This window comes from Mirounga leonina, unplaced genomic scaffold (assembly GCF_011800145.1).
Source record: "Mirounga leonina isolate KUSES-001 unplaced genomic scaffold, KU_Mleo_1.0 Mir_93, whole genome shotgun sequence".
In the NCBI taxonomy this organism is placed as follows: Eukaryota; Metazoa; Chordata; class Mammalia; order Carnivora; family Phocidae; genus Mirounga; species Mirounga leonina.
The window spans coordinates 6853457-6869956 of NW_023270854.1; the positions used below are offsets into that span (position 1 = coordinate 6853457).

Here is a 16500-nt window from a genome sequence, read left to right on the forward strand (position 1 = left end):
TACTTCATATTACACTCTTCTAGCAGTTCCTATATCTTTACATCCCATAAATTGGCAATACTAGCATCTCTTACCCAGAAGCTCAGTTATGTTTGTATAAATTCTTGTGCAACATAATTACTAAAAGATCTCCCAAGATGAGATCAGGGAAAATACTCAAAAGCATCTTGGAGAAATGTAACAAATACTTTGTGTGTTTGTTCTTACAACGTAAAAATCCAGCATGTGAAAATGATATCACATTAGTTCTCTTCAAGGTCATGATTAGAACATCAAAGTCTGTGGAAAAACAAACATTTGAATTTCATATGAAGTGTGATCAATAATCGGTGCATCTATTACATGGCTCGTAAGATAAGAAAGGATTGCTGAAGAGTTACTACCCGTTTGATAAAAAAGAAATATTTACTGAAATGGAATAACGTATGGTGATCCCATTTCATGTTGCTAAACCAGGCAAGCATTAGTAAACGAACCCTCTAGACAGAAAAGACAACATTTTAACACAGTTATAGGATGATATAATCCCAGAAAAATATGAATTCATGTTATAGGAAGGAAACCTAGCTGCCATGTTCTCATTCTAGGGATGACACTCTTTATGCAGGGGATGTCAGGTCACTTCTCCAAGTCACACAGCTATTAGGGGCACAACCCGGAAAAGATCAGTTCTTAGACTTCCAATTCACTATTCTTTCCAGGTTGTCAATATATTTTAAAAACTTCATTTTGAGGATAAAATTTAAAACCAAAACAAGAATAAAAAACCTCCCACTCAGGGGCTTTGAGGTAAGACCCTTAGTTGAATCCAAAGGAAAAAAAAAATCATTAGCCCAAGTGAGAAAAGGATAACCCTCCTCTTCCTGCTAAAATTTCTTCACATTTTGCTTTTGATCATTGCTAACAGAGCTCATTTGTACTGTTTCCTTTAATGTACCTTGCCTCATCCCATTTCTCCTCTAACTATGGAAGATTTTCAGGTTTTAAAATCAAGCCTTGAGCTAGTGAGGGCCAAGTAGATTGATAACTAAGCAGGATGCCTTATTAGCAGAGGCTGAAAATATTGAAAAAGCCCACAACATTCCAGCAAAGATTTCAGTGTTCATTTCTTCCCCTAGTTACAAAGTTACTTCTACTTTGTGGCCTAAATTGCTCTCTTGCTAGCTAAAGAAGCTTCTCATTAGCATGAAGCTATAAAATATTAACAGAGGAATTACTTCTTCTTTGGAACGAGACACCTTGAACAACTTGCTCAATATATTTCCAATTTATACTTCCTGGTTCATTGAAGAAACTGTCTATCCAAACAGCATTGGAAAGAAGGTGGAGAATCAGCCAAGGCAACATAAAAGAGCCCATAATCTATTGAAGAATAGGGTGCATTTCATCATGACAAACATTTTTACTGAAACCTTTGATCATAAACTTATACGGGCACAATTATTCCCAGAACAGCTGGAAGACTTGCTGAAGTGTTTACAAGGGTTACCCAATATTACCAGTCTTGACAGATGTTTATTTTTTCTCCTCCTATTGAGTTGTCCAAATATGTATTTGCATGTATAAATTATTCCAACTATTATGGAAATAAATAAGATGTATCATGCTTGAAAATATGACATTTTATCTACAAAAATCAAAACAAAACAAATTCATGAGGAATATTTTAAAAATAATTGGATATGGTTTTTCTTCCCAATTTTTTGCAGCTCTTCCTTACATAGAGGTGCAATGTTGTCTCAACAAATATAAAATGTACAAAACAGAATTTTAAGAGAATAGATTGAAGTTCACTAAAGCATTAATTTAAATGTTCAAGGTCATTAGATTTCTTGAATGTTAACAAAATGTTCTGCTATAGCGGGCATCAACTATGGATGAATATACTCTTTTTTTTAAATTTTATTTTATTATGTTATGTTAATCACCATACATTACATCATTAGTTTTTGATGTAGTGTTCCATGGTTCATTGTTTGCATATAACACCCAGTGCTCCCTGCAATACACACCCTCCTTAATACCCATCACTGGACTAAACCATCCAAATACACTCTTCAGCTTCAGATTTTTAACATGAACAGAAATCTGGCCTGTAGCTCCCCTTCTGTGGGAGCAGAGTACCAAGGGGATTGCCAAGTTTGTTTTTGCAATGGATTGTATTTGAGACTCTAATAAAGTATATTATGTTAGAAATTTTAATGAATGTTCTCAGAAATACATACTCTTCACTTTCTGTTTTAAATGTGTACTACATTGTTATTAAACAATGCTAATCCGATCTGCAAACATAGCTGGCACTGATCCTCTGTGAAAGCCAAAGTTCTCCTTTCTATGAAAAGTGAAACAAATTCTGAGGATCTTTTCTCATTACTTAAACATCCACCATGGTAATGGAAATGCACCCAACATTTTATGCAGAGTTTAAATCCTCCCAATTTCAAGATCACAATGGTTGCCAAGTACTAGTCATGAGAGTCACTGCTAGATTTGATATCCAATGCAAGGCAGCCATACATGAAGACCAGAAACCAGGACCAACACTTACCTACTATTCTTCTTTCAAATCCAACACAGCAAGATTTAAAAGAAATACTTCAAAGGAAATTCACTGTGATTAAAAGTAAGCCGTTATAACCACTACACAGAAGTCCTCCAAAAATTCCTTTCTTAAACAAAAACTGTATCAGACATAAAATAAATCATAGACATTATCTATCTTACCTCCTCGCTGTCAGGGGAGAGGCCAGATGCCAAGAGTCAACGCGTTCCCAGAGACAGTCTTCAACTGAGTGCAGTTTAGTTCTTTTGAACATAAAACTTTCCATCTACAAAAAGAGTTCAAACCATTTACAATCACACACACACACAATACTAACATGCATACATATGTGCCAATAATTACATAAACTGAATGAAATAACAAAATTTTTATTAAATGTCGTTTTCTTATAATATCCCAAACAGAAAAAAATGTATTAAAATTCACTTTTTCTTGAGAAAGAAATTGGTTTTTGTGGCTTTTGTAAAATAAATTTATTTATTTATTTATTTATTTATTTATTCATTTATTTATTTATTAGAGAGAGAGAGAAAGCATGCAAGTGGGGGGGTAGGTGCAGAGGGAGAGGGCAACTCAAACAGACACCTCAATCTCACGACCCTGAGATCAGGACCTAAGCCAAAACCAAGTTGGATGCTTAACTGACTGAACCACCCAGGTACCCCAAGACATTGTTTTAAAAACAATCTCTAGAAATTTTGAAAACTACAGGAGGATACTCCTAAAATAAAAAAGTCAAGAAAATTAGATCATTTAATGTTATCTCTAGGATGCTGATCTCAAAGGATTATAATGGACTTAGAGGGAGGAGCAAGATGGTGGAGGAGTAGGAGACCTAAATTTCATCTGGTCCCAGGAATTCAATTAGATAGGGATCAAACCATTCTGAACATCTATGAACTCAACAGGAGATTGAAGAAAAGAAGAGCAGCAACTCTCTGAAAAGAAAAGCGACTACTATCTGGAAGGTAGGACATGGGGAGAAGTGAATCCAAGCTGATATTTGGGAAGATAGATGGCGGGGGAGGGGGCCTCCATCGGCTGCTTCTGGCAAGTGATAGAGCAGCAGAGCACAAAATCAGAAATTTTAGAAGTCTGCTCCGCTGATGGATGTCGCTCCAGTGGCTAAGCGGGGGAGGGGGGTAACCCTCACTGGGACAGTGTAGTCTCAGGACCCTCGGGGTCACAGAAAGGCTGGGGGTGCCTGAGTGCGGCAGAGATCCCAGGTATCGGAGCAGGGAAGCCGGATGCAGAGATGGACCCGAAGAGCAGGCTTTCAGCTCAGGGTTGCCATAAACCGTGATCTGCAGCACAGTCGGGCCACTGCTCCTCCAGCAGGGACCCAACAAGCGGCAGATCTGGGGAGACTCCCCTTCCTCCCCCAGGAGGAGCGGCATGAGAGTGCACTGCAGGAGTTGGCTGGGTTTGGAGACTCCACACGGGGTCATGTGCCAGAGAGAGAAACGCTTGGTCACAGGCTGAGTGAGCATGGAGTGTGGCCGGAGACCAGGAGATGGGAATGATTGACTGCTTTTCTCTGGGGGCTCACTGAGGAGTGGGGCCCCGAGTTCTCGGCTCCTCTGGGGTGGAGATTAGGAGGCCACCATTTTCACTCTTGTCCTCCAAAGCCCAACAGAAAGCTTGCAGGGAATAAAAGCTCCTGAGAGCAAACCCAAGCAGATTACTTAGCCCAGACCGGGCAAGGGCAGGGCACTTCCGCCTCCAGCAAAGATATTTGGTAACCACAGCAACAGGCCCCTCCCCCAAAAGATCAGCAAGAACATCCAGCCAAGACCAAGTTTACCGATCAATGAGAATTGCAGAACTCCCAGCATTAGGGGAATACTGCACATAGAATTCATGGCTTTTTTCCCATGATTCTTTACTCTATCAAAGTTATATATTTTTTTATTTAACTTTTTTTTTAATTTTTCTTTTTCCCTTTTTCAACCAATATCTTATCAATCCCTTTTTTAAAAAATTTTTTTTTCATTTTTAGAGTCATATTTTATCCCTTCAGAGTAGTTAAACTTACTTTTGGCATATATAATATATATATATATATATATAAATTGTTTTCTCTTTAAAATTTTGGGATACAGTCTCTTCTAACAGACCAAAATATACCCTAAATCTCTAGTGTATGGCTTTGTTCTAGTCTCCTGCCTGATTACATTCTCTCCTTTTTTGTTTTTTTTTTTAATCCTGTTCTTTTTTCAATCAACTTATCAATTCCTTTGTAAAATCTCTTATAATTTTCATCTTTATAATCATATTCCATCCCTTCATCATATTAACCCTTATTTTTGTACATATATAAGTTTTTCTTTCTTTAAAATTTTGGGAGGCACTTTCTTCTAACAGACCAAAATACGCCCAAAATCTAGTGTGTGGCACTGATCTATGTACCAGCCTGATCATATTTGGTCATATTCTGTTTTTCTTTCTTTGTTTTTAACTTTTTCTTTCTTTCTTTTTCTTTCTTCTTTCTTTCCCTTTCTTTTCCTGTGGTTTCAGGTCTCTTCTGATTTGTTTAGTGTAAATTTTTCTGGGGACATTGTTACCTTGTTAGCATTTTGTTCTCTCATTCATCTATTCTCCTCTGGACAAAATGACAAGATGGAAAATTTCACCTCAAAAAAAAAAAGAACAAGAGGCAGTACTGACTGCCAGGGACCTAATCAATACAGACATTAGTAAGATGTCGGAACTAGAGTTTGGAATGATGATTTTAAAGATACTAGCTGGGCTTGAAAAAAGCATGGAAGATATTAGAGAAACCCTTTCTGGAGAAATAAAAGAACTAAAATCTAACCAAGTCGAAATCAAAAAGGCTATTCCTGAGGTGCAATCAAAAATGGAGGCTCTAACTGCTAGGATAAATGAGGCAGAAGAGGGAATTAGTGATATAGAAGACCAAATGATGGAAAATAAGGAAGCTGAGAAAAAGAGAGATAAACAACTACTGGATCACAGGAGCAGAATTCGAGAGATAAGTGATACCATAAGACAAAACAATATTAGAATAATTGGGATCCCAGAAGAAGAAGAAAGAGAGAGAGGGGCAGAAGGTATATTGAGCAAATTATAGCAGAGAACTTCCCTAATTTGGGGAAGGAAACAGGATCAAAATCCAGGAGACACAGAGAACCCCCCTCAAAATCAATAAAAATAGGTCAACACCCCAACATCTAACAGTAAATCGTATGAGTCTTAGAGACAAAGAGAAAATCCGGAAAGCAGCTCAGGAGAAGAGATCTGTAACCTACAATGGCAGAAACATTAGATTGGCAACAGACCTATCCACAGAGACCTGGCAGGCCAGAAAGGAATGGCAGGATATATTCAGAGCACTAAATGAGAAAAATATGCAGCCAAGAATACTATACCCAGCTAGGCTGTCACTGAAAATAGGAGAGATAAAAAGCTTCCAGGACAAACAAAAACTAAAGGAATTTGCAAACACGAAACCAGCCCTACAAGAAATCTTGAAGGGGGTCCTCTAAGCAAAGAGAGAGCCTAAAAGCAACATAGACCAGAAAGGAACACAGACAATATACAGTAACAATCACCTTACAGGCAATACAATGGCACTAAATTCCTATCTTTCAATAGTTACCCTGAATGTAAGCGGGCTAAATGCCCCAATCAAAAGACACAGGCTATCAGATTGGATAAAAAAACAAGACCAATCAATATGCTGTCTACAAGAGACTCATTTTAGACCCAAAGACACCCCCAGACTGAAACTGAGAGGGTGAAAAACCACTTACCATGCTAATGGACACCAAAGGAAAGGTGGGGTGGCAATCCTTATATCAGACAAATTAGATTTTAAACCAAAGACTGTAATAAGAGATGAGGAAGGACACTACATCACACATAAAGGGTCTATCCAACAAGAAGATCTAACAATTATATTTATGCCCCTAACATGGGAGCAGCCAATTATATAAGCCAATTAATAGCAAAAGCAAGGAAACACATCAACAGCGATACAATAATAGTGGGGGACTTTAACACGCCCCTCACTGAAATGGACAGATCACCTAAGCAAAAGATCCACAAGGAAATTAAGACTTTAAATGACACACTGGACCAAATGGACATCACAGATATATTCAGAACATTCCATCCCAAAGCAACAGAATACACATTCTTCTCTAGTGCCCATGGAACAGTCTCCAGAATAGATCACATCCTAGATCACAAATCAGGTCTCAACTGGCACCAAAAGATTGGGATCATTCCCTGCATATTTTCAGACCAAAGTGCTTTGAAACTGGAACTCAATCACAAGAGGAAAGTTGGAAAGAACTCAAATACATGGAGGCTAAAGAGCATCCTACTAAAGAATGAATGGGTCAACAAGGAAATTAAAGAAGAATTTTAAAAATTTATGGAAACAAATGAAAAACACAACTGTTCAAAATCTTTGGAATGCAGCAAAGGCAGTCCTAAGAGGAAAGTATATAGCAATATAAGCCTTTCTCAAGAAACAAGAAAGGTCTCAAGTACACAGCCTAACCCTACACCTGAAGGAGCTGGAGAAAGAATAGCAAATAAAGCCTAAACCCAGCAGGAGAAGAGAAATAATAAAGATCAGAGCAGAAATCAATGAAATAGAAACCAAAAGAACAGTAGAACAGGTCAATGAAACTAGGAGCTGGTTCTTTGAAAGAATTAACAAGATTGATAAACCCCTGGCCAGACTTATCAAAAAGAAAAGAGAAATGACTCAAATAAATAAAATCATGAATGAAAGAGGAGAGATCACATCCAACACCAAAGAAATACAAACAATTATAAGAACATATTATGAGCAACTATATGCCAGCAAATTAGATAATCTGAAAGAAATGGATGCATTCCTAGAGACATATCAACTACCAAAACTGAACCAGGAAGAAACAGAAAACCTGAACAGACCTATAACCACTAAGGAAATTGAAGCAGTCATCAAAAATCTCCCAAAAAACAAAAGCCCAGGGCCAGATGGCTTCCCTGGGGAATTCTACCAAACATTTAAAGAAGAATTAATACCTATTCTTCTGAAACTGTTCCAAAAAATAGAAGTGGAAGGAAAACTTCCAAACTTGTTTTATGAGGCCACCATTACCTTGATCCCCAAACCAAAGACCCCATCAAAAAGGAGAATTATAGACCAATATCCTTGATGAACATGGATGCAAAAATCTCACCAAAATACTAGCCAATAGGATCCAACAGTACATAAAAAGGATTATTCACCATGACCAAGTGGGATTTATCCCTGGGCTGCAAGGTTGGTTCAACATCTGCAAATCAGTGTGATACAATACATTAATAAAAGAAAGAACAAGAACCATACGATCCTCTCAATAGATGCAGAAAAAGCATGTGACAAAGTACAGCATCCTTTCTTGATCAAAACTCTTCAGAGTATAGGGATAGAGGGTACATACCTCAATATTATAAAAGGCATCTGTGAAAAACCCACAGCGAATATCATTCTCAATGGGGAAAAACTGAGAGCTTTCCCCCTAAGGTCAGGAACACGGCAGGGATGTCCACTATCACCACTGCTATTCAACATAGTACTAGAAGTCCTAGCCTCAGCAATCAGACAACAAAAGGAAATAAAAGGCACCTGAATTAGCATAGAAGAAGTCAAACCCTCACTCTTTGCAGATGTCTTCCAAAGAAGACATCCAAATGGCCAACAGACACATGAAGAAGTGCTCAACATCGCTCGGCATCAGGGAAATCCAAGTCAAAACCTCAATGAGATACCACCTCACACCAGTCAGAATGGCTAAAATTAACAAGTCAGGAAATGACAGATGTTGGCGGGGATGCGGAGAAAGGGGAATCCTCCTACACTGTTGGTGGGAATGTAGGCTGTGCAGCCACTCTGGAAAACAGTATGGAGGTTCATCAAAAAGTTGAAAATAGAGCTACCATATGACCCAGAAATTGCACTACTGGGTATTTACCCCAAAGATACAAATGTAGGGATCTGAAGGGGTATGTGCACCTTGATGTTTATAGCAGCAATGTCCACAATAGCCAAACTGTGGAAAGAGCCAAGATGTCCATCAACAGATGAACAGATAAAGAAGATGTGGTATACACACACACACACACACACACACACACACACTGGAATATTATGCAGCCATCAAAAGGAATGACATCTTGCCATTTGCAACAATGTGGATGGAACTGGAGGGTATTATGCTGAGGGAAATAAGTCAATCAGAGAAAGATATGTATCATATGATCTCACTGATATGAGGAATTCTTAATCTCAGGAAACAAACTGAGGGGTGCTGAAGTGGTGGGGGGTAGGAGGGATGGGGTAGCTGGGTGGTAGACATTGGGGCAGGTATGTGTTATGGTGAGCGCTGTCAATTGTGTAAGACTGTTGAATCACAGACCTGTACCTCGGAAACTAATAATAAATTATATGTTAAAAAAAAAAAAGAAGAAGATAGCAGGAAGGGAAGAATGAAGGGGGAGAAATTGGAGGGGGAGACTAATATTGTAGTATATGGTGATTAACATAATAATTAAAAAAAGGATTATAATGGATTTTATAGAGTGAGTCATGCCTTTGTACAATGGGGTGCCTCTTTTCAGTTCAGATACGATACTTAGGAACAAAATAAATTATTATCTTAAATCCAGTGAAGAGAGCTTTCAGGCGGGAAAAAGACGCATGTGCATGCATATTCCCACACACAGGACAAAAAAGTTGTGAGTGTGCTGAAGGTAAAGCAACAGGTCTATCATTCCTGTGCCTAAGAAGTCAAACAAGCCTCCAGCAGGTTTTCAGCATTTCAGAAACAAAGTGAGCTTCGAGCAGTTTCAGATTCAAAGATGGAGAACTCAGTAACAATTGGACTCAAGTGAAAAACCATTCCATCTCAGCATAAACAGTCATAGGACAAATACAAGAGGATCGACAGCCCTGGGATAACTCTGAAAACAGAAGTCCTCTGATTTAAACTAAAACAGAGACCCCCTCACTGAGGAAGTGTTGGCCCCAACCTTCTGGTGAGAAGGAACTAGAAGTATACAAAGAAAGTGGATGACTGATACTATTTAAGTCTACTGCAACTGTAAACTAAAGTTTTAGAAGAGTTTTCATTGAGTTCAATTCTTTTTTTTTATTATTATGTTATGTTAGTCACGATATAGTTTTTGATGTAGTGTTCCATGATTCATTGTTTGTGTATAACACCCAGTGCTCCATGCAGTATGTGCCTTCCTTAATACCCATCACCAGGCTAACCCATCCCCATACCCCTCTCCCCTCTGAAACCCTCAGTTTATTTCCCAGAGTCCGTAGTCTCTCATGGTTCATTGCCCCCTCTGATTCCCACCCCCTTCATTTTTCCCTTCCTTCTCCTAATGTCCTCCATGCTACTCTTCATGTTCCACATATAAGTGAAACCATATGATAACTGTCTTTCTCTGCTTGACTTATATCACTTAGCACAATCCCCTCCAGTTCCATCCATTTCTATGCAAATGGTGGGTATTCATCCTTTCTGATGACTGAGAAATATTCCATTGTATATATGGACCACATCTGCTTTATCCATTCATCCATTGAAGGGCATCTTGTATCCCTGATGAATATGGATGCCAAAATTCTCAACAAGATCCTAGCCAACAGAATCCAACAGTACATTAAAAGGATTATCCATCACGACCAGGCAGGGAGCCCGACTTGGGGCTCGATCACAGGACTCTGGGATCATGACCTGAGCCAAAGGCAGACACTTAACCTACCAGGCCACCCAGGTGCCCCAGACCTTATTACCCTCAGTTATTAGAACACTTACCTCATAGATTTGTTGCAAATTTCAAAGTTAAATATGCACACTAAGCTGCATGCCCTTTTCTCAGTAAATAAGGGCTAGCATTACTAAACTGGCTGGAATAATCTGATTCTGTGATCTGTAAACTTGATACAATTACAAAAACTTCCATAGCCTGAAAAAATTCCACGAAGATGTGTAAATGTAAATAAAGATGCTGGAAGTGTATACAGTTATATGTCCCAAGGCAGACATCAGAAGCCACAGTGGGGAGCGCTGGAAGTCTCTACTCCTCCAGTGACCTGTAGGACCTGCTTTATTTCACCACAGTACAGAGACGCCACAGGGACAGCCCAAGTCCTCATCTTAAAGATGAAGAAACAGGCTAAGAGATTTTAAAAAGCATTTCAAACCATTTAAAACTGAATTATTTTCTCCATTTGGTTAATAAGATGTACTATCTTTTTAAATAAACTCTTTGTTCTAAGACAGTTTTAAAATTTGAGGGGAAAACTAAGATAAATATTATAGCAGTGTGTATATGCTGTACATCAAGAAAGATTATCTCCCTCTGTGACTATGGAGATGAATGTTATTGTAGTCCTTCTAGGCACTTTTTTTTGTATTTATTAGTGCTTAATAAAATATTAATCACAAGAGAAATAGAGGTTTGGGTCAGAAGAAGCTTTTTGTGCACCATACTGAGCAGACTGGACTAATAATGCAAACACTTTGACATCACATTAATGAAGGCACCACTGTTGTGAGCTGAATTCTTGTTTTTACTGAACTAAGCAAGGGCTGCGTTCCAAAGAAATTTTGACTCTGGCAAGCCTTCTAAGCCCTGAGAAATTTCCTTCTATTACCGTTGGTGACATCTTTCAAAGGGCATTCTATTGCCAATTATATTTACCCTTCATTTTAAGGCTAGAATTTTAAAGAGAAATCCCATAACATTACTTCTTCCTAATCAGGAGGCCTGTGCATAGTTGACATAAGGTAATGCTCTTGGATATTATAGTTAGACTTTGTGAAGTGTAGATAATTGAAAGAGTGCATTCAGTATTTTTGTTTGCAATTTCAATTTAGCTTGGTAGGTAAGACTGCAGGCTTTAGAAGAGCCAGCTGTCTTGACTCAAATCTTGAGTCTCCAACTTACTCGGTATGTGACCTAGGCCAAGTTGTTTAATGTGTTTATATACTCTTGCCTTATAAGGGTGATAATAGATTAGTACGTAATACTATTTTGAGGCTAAATATAGGTTAACTAGGTGTTGCTTCATATTATTATTTGTATAAATATTCAGAATAGATGGCCTTCTTTGTGCCAGGAATTTTTCCAGGTTGGATAAAACATTGAACAAAATATACACAAATCACTGTTGTTGTGAAGCTTCTATTTTAATAGGGCAGATGGATAATAAACACTGAAAACAAAACCATATGGTACTTAAAGAGGAAGGACTAACGAGAAAAACAGCAGGGTAGGAAATAGGGAATTTTAGAAAGGCTGGCTGTGGTCAGTATTCAACATCCCATCTTTGAGCTTCAAACTCGCCCTTCTGTATGGTTCTTGGTAATGCTGAAGCTACCATTTCGCAAACCACATCCCTACTTAGCTATCAGGCTCCTTGCAGGGCCCACCAGGTTTCCTTAGAAGAAAACTAAGATAAGAGAAGGAAGAATGGACTTTCTACTTCCTGTTCACTTCCTGCTTGTTTCCTGGTTCTATCAGTGTCCTTCCAGCCATGCTTTACTCCAGCAGGAGAACATTCCAGTTGAAGCACTTAAAGCCAGTTTTTATTTTTATTTTTTTTTGCCAACATTTGCAGAACCAGTCTTATCATACTGCCATGTTCCCAGAAAAGTATTTGCATGGGCTGGGTGGCAGCTCCTCCTCAGAGATGATCTAACCCTAGTTCCATGGATCCCTTCCTCCAGGCTCAAAGACACCACCCAGTTAAGCTGCACCCTGCCCTTAACAATCTGGACCAAACTTTGCAAGGCTTATCTTCTCTGCTCCATGGCTGAATAATCCCAGTCTTTTCCCTTTCTTCTCCAACCCTAAGGCTAAAAGCCCTTCCCTGCAGCTGCTACCTCTCTACTGCCTTAGTGTCCCCACTGCACCATTTCCACTTACCTGGTTAACAAACCTTTAAATCTTAGTTAATATTTTTCTAATTAATGACTCTCCTTAAAACATGACATGAATTTTCACTCTTGAATAGCATGACGTATGATGGACAGCAAAGGCTGCACTGAGTAAAGACCTCAAAGAAGTGAGAGAGCGAGCCACACAGAGAAGGAAAGCATTCTGGGCAAAGAAAACTGCAAGTGCAAAGGTCCTGAGGTGGGCCCTGCCTGGTGTGTGTGAAGAATAACAAGAAAGCCTCCGCTTCTGAAGAAGAATAACCAAGGGTTGAGGACTAGAAGCTGAGATCTGAGAGATTACAGGGGCCAGAGTACACAGAATGCCTCATAAAAAAGGGGGCCATTACTTAGTGTTTGAAGAGGACACTTTAGAAAATGAAAGGGCTACTATTAATCACTAGGTGGAGATAACAGGTATTAATTGGAATGTTCCGGCATATTGATTTGAATGACGTTCCTTTGTGCAAGTCATTGTCAGGACCTTGGTTTTTATTTAAAGTGAGGTATGAAGCTATTTGATGATAGAGATATAACTTGCTCCAACATACATGTTAACTGCTCCCAAGAGGAGAATACTATGTATTTTCTACAAAACACAGTTATTTCTTAACTCAATATGAATTATTTAACTATAATAAATGTGGCAAAACATACATGGGTTTTTGAGTAAATCCAACAGAAATAAAAACACAGGCATACCACTGTATTTACCATGAAATCCAACTTACTGATAATTATCTAAGTTAACGTTAGCTTTGCTTTTTCTAATTTAAGGTAAATCATAAAGATTTTTCAAACTTTAGGGACGCCTGAGTGGCTCAGTCGGTTAAGCGGCTGCCTTCGGCTCAGGTCATGATCCCAGGCTCCTGGGATCGAGCCCCGCATCGGACTCCTTGCTCAGCAGAGAGCCTGCTTGTCCCTCTCCCTCTGCCTGCCGCTCTCCCTGCTTGTGTGCTCTCTCTCTCAGGCAAATAAATAAATAAAACCTTTAAAAAAATTTTTTTTTCAAACTTTAAACATGTTAAAAATCCTTAGGCCTTTATCTGTTGCAAATTCTTCCTTCTGTTCTTGAAATACTACAAGGACATATTAGCCTACCTGTATTTCCAGATAATATCAATCACAGGAACAAGTAAAGGTTAGAAGGAAAGTCATAGCTAAGAATTAACGGGGCTGGGATCTGAGCCCTCGTCAGCCTTGAAAGCCAGTACTTCATATGTCTCACAAAACCCCGTGTATTAAATATCCTTTCTAATTTTATGACCTTTTAATTTCATGCTAAGCCTTAAGCATAAAACAAATTGCATGCTATTTTGCTTTGTTGTCATTTTGTGGGAAACCGGAACTTCTTTTTGAGAAAAAGAACTCCTCAAAGTCAAATTTCAGTATCTTAATCATTTTCCTCTGCCACAGGTTGCCTATTTGTACTCAAAATTATTCTTCTTCTCTAACATCCCCATAGGTGTTAAGAACTGGAAGACTAGCCTCCATTGTCAGTAGGGCTGCAGTTTAGGTTCTACCATAGAGATGCACTTAAACGGTTCATTACATACAAACATCAGTTCTGTGAACCACAGAGGAGTATTCACTCATTATCTGGGTCATTTTGTGTCTTATGCAGGCTAGAAGGAACCTCAACTCTATAATGTTCTCTATATCACATGTATAGAGTAAAAGATTTAATCTACGCAGAGCAATGAAACAGATATCAAGAATAAAACAAGACAAGAGTTAAAATAACAGTAAGAATTCAACCTCAAAGAAAGGTAAAAATGTACATCAAGTTCAGTCTAGGTTTCGAACAGTGGCCTTGAGTATCTCCCTAGAAACAGGATTGGTAACAGTGATATTGGAATAAAGAATGTTGAACTGAGCCAGATAACGAAGACTGAAAATACCAATATTACTATAAATGTTAACTACCCAGAATTTAAATAAAAACTTGAAACAAAACAAAATCATGTGATATCAATCTAAGGAAAATAAAATTCATCCATCAGAATTTTGCTTCTCTGATAATATATTCTACTGAGAGTTTATAAATTAAATGCGATTTCTATTTCCTAAATTACACGTTTACTTTTTAAAAGCTGCATATTTCATTATATGAAATGAGTATCTGTGCTGAAAAAGCAGAATTAAACGGCTGAATTCTGGAGGAAGAGCTACTTTCTTATTTTGAAGTAAGTTTTTAATAGTGAAGTCATTTTTATCTAGAATCTATATAGAATGTAACAAAAACCATCCCTGAAAGATCAGAGGGATTGATATTTTGTTGATAGTCCGCTCAGTGAGCACACCAGGACTGGATTCTAATCATCCTCCTCTTATACCGAAAACATTTAGTGATTTTCCACTGACTGCTGAATGAAGTCCCAACATCTCAGTCATGAAGTATCTTCTACCAGAAGATCCAAACTATAAACCATTTCTCATTATGTATCAACATGAATATTTCTCTTCAGCCAAAGTGATTTCTAGCTCTTATCTGAAGAGGTCCCTCCCATTCTCTGCTCTTTCTACCAGACTGATTTCTAGACACAGCACACACTTCCTTCTCTTTTCTTCTGGGACTATTGCCATGTGCTCTGCTCTAGCAGTGACCAGTGGTGCACTAAGAGATGTTTTCCAAAGTTATTCTGACTCACAGAGGATATGGCTTTGCTTCAGAATTCTAGAGCTGTGTTCTGTGAATCACATAGTGCTGGGATGTCTGTGGCATGTCTCAATATCAGACCTCTCAGATCCCACAATCTTCCCTCAGAACACCTTGCTTAGAACTCTCCCTCATGCTCCAGCAACCAAAAAAAAAAAGAACTCTCCCTCATGCTCCCCCCCAAAAAAAACCTTAAAGGCATCTGTTACTCCAACAAAAATATTACAGAACTAGCTTTAGGGGGAAAAAAAAAGATACTTATATTAGCAACACACACGCAATGCATCACAAGTAAATTTACCCTTTGGGTGTATAACCCAAACCAAGCTCTAAGTTGATAAATGAGTGTAGTGAAATCTATTATTATACACAAGTACATAAGCAGGATAACTCTGAACTTCAAACAACAGACTGAATATCACTTTACCCCAAAAAAAGCACTTATTTTTATATTTTAAAAAAGTATCAGCTCTTAAGTGGTAAAGCATCAAAAATATCAAAGGGTGTGCCCAGTTAAGCTTCACAATTCTTAAATCTTTAACTGTTCGTTATTTCCCTGTGTGGGTCAGGTCTGTCCTGTTTTTTTAAAGTTCAATTTAAGAATTTCCTATTGTCACCTTTCAGGATACTTTTACGATTTTCTTTATTATTTTCAATTTCTAAAACATGTCAAGCGTAACATTTATTCATCATTTATAAGTTTAAGACCAAAAACTTTGCCTTCCTAAGGTTTAAATAGGAATAAAAAATGAAGAAACCAAGGATTGAAAACTTAAAAAGTCAAAAGATAGGGGAGCCAGTACCAGCACAGAAAAGCAGTCTACTGTGTCTTAGACTTCTGCTTGGGTTAAATACTAATACGTAACTAGTTAGAAAAATACTTATCCCCGTTAGCAAAATAAACAATGTCACTTCAATAATTACTCTTTTGTGCATGGTACCTGTTGCAAGGTGAACTTCACATCTGATAAGGTGGCATGAAGATCTGTAAGAAAGGGTGCCTCCTGCTTAACACCAATTTAAGCTAAGGAGAATGAATTTAGACCCCTTGCAACTGCTGTGAAATGGAAAACAGATTGGGGCTTCAGGAGAAAGGAGGGGGAAAGCTACAAAGTGAAAGGAGGTGGAGGGCTGGGAACTCTGCGGAAGGGGTGGTAGAGAGGCCAACAGCTGGAAAAACGCCTCTCACCGAAATACATTCATAGATGAGATACGTGTGGTCTTCAAAACCCAGATGTCACCCAACCAGTTACTCCTACTGGTCGGAGGTGCAAGGTGCAGCAACTTGCCCTTTCCCTTAGAGGGGCGGGTTCGAGCGTGAT

The 16500-nt window shown here is 38.4% G+C and overlaps 1 long non-coding RNA gene across 1 annotated transcript in view; it reads right to left on the reverse strand.

The window, feature by feature from the left end:
• Positions 1-2722: 2722 nt before the first annotated feature.
• Positions 2723-16500, reverse strand: part of LOC118004786 — a 238869-nt gene continuing 225091 nt past the window's right edge. The window contains exon 5 of the long non-coding RNA XR_004677681.1: positions 2723-2828. This is a non-coding gene — a long non-coding RNA (uncharacterized LOC118004786). The remainder of the gene's footprint in view (positions 2829-16500) is intronic.